Source organism: Euphorbia lathyris, chromosome 1 (genome assembly GCF_963576675.1).
Source record: "Euphorbia lathyris chromosome 1, ddEupLath1.1, whole genome shotgun sequence".
In the NCBI taxonomy this organism is placed as follows: Eukaryota; Viridiplantae; Streptophyta; class Magnoliopsida; order Malpighiales; family Euphorbiaceae; genus Euphorbia; species Euphorbia lathyris.
Window position 1 is genome coordinate 61,601,751 of NC_088910.1, and position 4,321 is coordinate 61,606,071.

Consider the following 4,321-nt stretch of genomic DNA (forward strand, 5'->3'; position numbering starts at 1 on the left):
ATCATTTTATAGTACATGGGCTCTTATTCACCACTGATGGATGGACGTGTATCACGGTGTAAGCTCTTAGTCACCACCGATGGTTGGAAGTCCAGGCCTTTTGGGATGGATGTCTCTCATGGCATCCCAGCACACCGGCTTCCAGAAATGAATATTATGTATTCAACCATCTTCAGAAAAAATTAATCGTGTTAGGCAGAAAAATTAAGATTTGGCTTCATGAAATGAGGATTCGCTGAGTATGCGAAAATAAATGTGCAAGGAACAGAGTGATTTTACTTAACAAAACGATGATTTCGCGACGTCTGCGAGGAGAAATTTGACGCTCTGACTTCGCGAAACGATGATTACGCGGAGTCTGTGGGAGAAATTTATCGAATTACCTCGCAAACTTCATGTAATCATCGTTTCACGAAGTTAAATCGATAAATTTCTCCCCGCAAACTTCGCGAAAATGGCATATGCTAAGTGAATTTATGGGGGAAAACGCAGAGAAAACAGTATATACTTACATTTTTTTTACGAAAACAATATGATAAACTAGGAAAAACGATGAAAATAACATAGAATCACTATTTCTTCGATGGTCACAAGAAGAAAGAAACCAAGAAACGAGCAGGAAATGGAAGATGAAGAACCAGGGCTTCATTTTCTATGATTAAGAAGATGAAGAATCAAGAGATGGACAGAGAAAGAATAGAAATACATGGTGATTTGTAGAAATGGTGCAGATTTCGTGCAATTTAAAGGAAGATATGAAGATCAAAAGTCTGGGAATCATTAATGGAGGAGCTGCCAACCGTTTCGCGTAACCAAGGAGAAGGGGGAAGATGAAAGGTTAGGGATATTATGGGAAAGTCACACAAAAACAATTTAGATATGTAGTAGGTTGAGTAAATGAGTTAAATATGTAAATGGGTCTTCCATTTTACCCAATTTTATAATTTTTCCAATTAAATATTATAAATGTAAGAAAGAATTCCTAATTAGTGATTATATTGTAGGGAATAAAGATTGACACATAGGGTGGTGAGAGTCTTTAGATCTAGCGGCTATGTGGAACGTTATGGGCCTTCAGATTCTACAGACATTTAGAAACTGTTTTTCATCAAGAAAAACCTCATGCCAACTGATTGAGGCTGTTCAAAGGACGTCTCCTAGTAGAAGACTCATTCTAAAGGATAATTTCTCCTTAAAAAAGAACGACTCTTATATAAGGAAGGACTCCTAGAAAAAGAGTGATCGGTCGGAACATTATAAATAGATAAGTACGCTAAACCCTAACGATGTGTTTGTTAGAGGGGATATAGGGATAAAAAACGAGATAACTTATCACACGTTTATTTTGGAGATAAGATAATGAGACAAGTGATGGATAAGCCTCCTATCCCACTAAAGTTATGCCTAGAGGAGTGGTGGTATAAGACATGTGGATAACTTATTTAGATGGAAAAGTCTGATTTGTTTCTCAGATTTTATTATTTATTCTATTTGTTGTGTTTTGAAAATTTAGTAGAGTGTTCTAAATATTTCTCAAGTTTATTTTAATTTTTGAACTTTTAATCCATATATTATTGTAGTATCAATGTCGAATAAAATTAATTAAATTTAATCTATCATCTTAAATATATTCCATTTTTTGTGTTTTGAAAATTTAATACAATGTTCCAAGTATTTCTTAAGTTATTCCATTTTTTTATTTTAAAAATTTAATATAGTGTTCCAATTATTTCTCAAGTTATTCTATTTTTTGTATTTTGAAAATTTAATATAGTATTCGAATTATTTCTCAAGTTAGAATGATACTACAATAATATATACCTTCTATTTATTCTACCGGTCCACTGGTCTGCTCCTCCGTCTGGCTGGATCAAAATTAATCTGGATGCCTTTGTTACTACTGTCAATGCCGGCTATAGAAGTGTGTTTCGGGATTCTGATGGGCACACAGTGGGTTCTTTTGCTTTTCCGGCTACTTGTTCCCAAGTGCATGTTGCGGAACTCTCTGTTGCGCTTTATGCAATTCGCTTGGCCTACAATAAGGGTTGACACCATCTTTCGCTTGAAAGTGACTCGACCTATGTGGTATCTCTACTTCGTCATGCCGACTTATCGGTCCCCTAGGAGCAGCATCATGAGCTTATGGAGTGTCGGGCCTTGATTTGTGAAATGTATTTCATTGTGTCACATATTTTTCGGAAAGGTAATCAGGTTGCAAATGCGCTGACCAATTTTGGCAGGATCAGTTCGGAACCTCACTAGTGGGACTCACATTCTCATTTTTGTTCTAGTTATATTTGGGACAATTGGAACGGCTGAGACTGTAGAACAAACGATTATGTCTGTCTTAAGAATGTTAGACAAACAAGTACGTTTGTTAAATGTGATTAACCAAAAAAACAAAACGAACACAGAAAAATACAGTAAAACTGGAAATTAAAAGGAAAGAGATAGACAAATCTGAGGCCTGTATTAGCAGTTTCCTTAAGACAGATGTCGTCGCTATTGACGATCGTCTTCCAGGATACAACAGATTACGCAAGCGAACTCAAACCGTGTGTAGCCTAGTTATCACCGGAGTAGGAAAACAAGACATTATGAACAGATTGATAGTAGGAAAAATTACACACATTATTTTTCTTAACCGTATATGAATTTGACAATTCCATTCTTTATAAATAGAACTCAAAAGATATGTATTTTCACGAACGAAGACGACTGTACATGGACAGACACGACTTTTACGTATAAACACGACTGTTCACGACGGACATGACTATTCATAAAAGGACGTATTTGTTGGTATATAAATTAATGTATAATTTTATTCAAATTTTTCCAACAATCCCCCACATGAATAAAATTAAAAACGAGACGATTACGAAATGGTGATAACTTTCTACAGAAGATATCTGCATAGGATAGGTAGCTGATGTGCCTTGAACCTTCCCTTGTGAAAGTATATTTACTTTACTGGCTGATTAGTAGACGCGATGTCTTTGAACTATCTGCCGTTTGTGTAAATGATGATATACCCCACACAGATACCAACATAACACAGTATGGTTCTCATGGTTATGTTCGTTATGGTCATGAACATCGCCTGGTTCTGCGAGAGTTTAAGAGAACTAGGCCCCACACTAGTCTCCATCGAAGCGACCTCACTTCACTCTGACATAGGTGATTTTATTTGCTCAGAATACTGACGCACAATGTATCATTAAAAGCATATAGCTTAACCTTTTCCCGTTGGTGTCACTGTTTACATCTAGGAATGGACGAGGGTTTAACCCCCACAGTGAACGCGCAAGGTTTATGCAATTAGGTTGTCCCCTTGAACCTATTTCTTGGGATCTCCAGTCAACTAGGTAGGGTTTTCCTTCACATAACGCCTCTTCTCTATGGGCTTTTATCTCATTCCTTTCAATGATTTTTCAATTTGATCTCGGTTTAACCTCTAGGTTAGCGGATCCGCTGTGTTATCCTTTGATTCTACAAAATCAACAAGGATGACACTCGTTGAGATCAATTGACTAACGGTGTTATCACACGAAAGCTTTTCTACCTGTAACTCATCATACAGAAGCTTTTTATACCGTAGATTCACCAACTGATATAATATTTTTTCTTCGATTCCATCATTGTAACGTACTTATTTTAAGGCAATTTGATTTCTACATTTTTAGTGACTTTCATAAATTAAATCTAGCCAACTAATGTTCATCTACCAGCGTCTAACTCGGCTAGATAACATCATTGCTCAGATTTGTCAATTTATGACATTTCACATTTCTAATGTAAATTCACCCTTATGCGCGAGAATATCAAATATGGAATTTTCGCATATCATCATCATTTTGGCCATCTCTGAAGAAAACCTATTTCTTTCATGGTCAAATCTTAAAATTCATACCAATGAATTTTTCTAGACTTTCGTTGTGGCTTACACGTTGCCACTGGTACAAGTAGGCCTACAGCCTTTGAAGTGACTGAATCAATCTTCAATAAACATACATGTACCAAGATATGTCAAATGACAATTAAGAAAATAAACCAACAATTTATTTCCTGAAATTCCAAACAAACAATGTTAGTATCGGAAAATTATAATCTATTTAACCAAATAGATACATAACAGATAATTAACAACACAAATATAAATGATATATATTTAAGTAGTCCTCCAATCTGTCCCAATATAATTTTCAATTATGATATGTTCGTCAAGATAATTGATCATGAACGTATTTCTGTTCGTCAAAACGATCCATCATTAAAGTATTCCTGTACGTCAGATTCGTAAATGATACCATTCGAAATA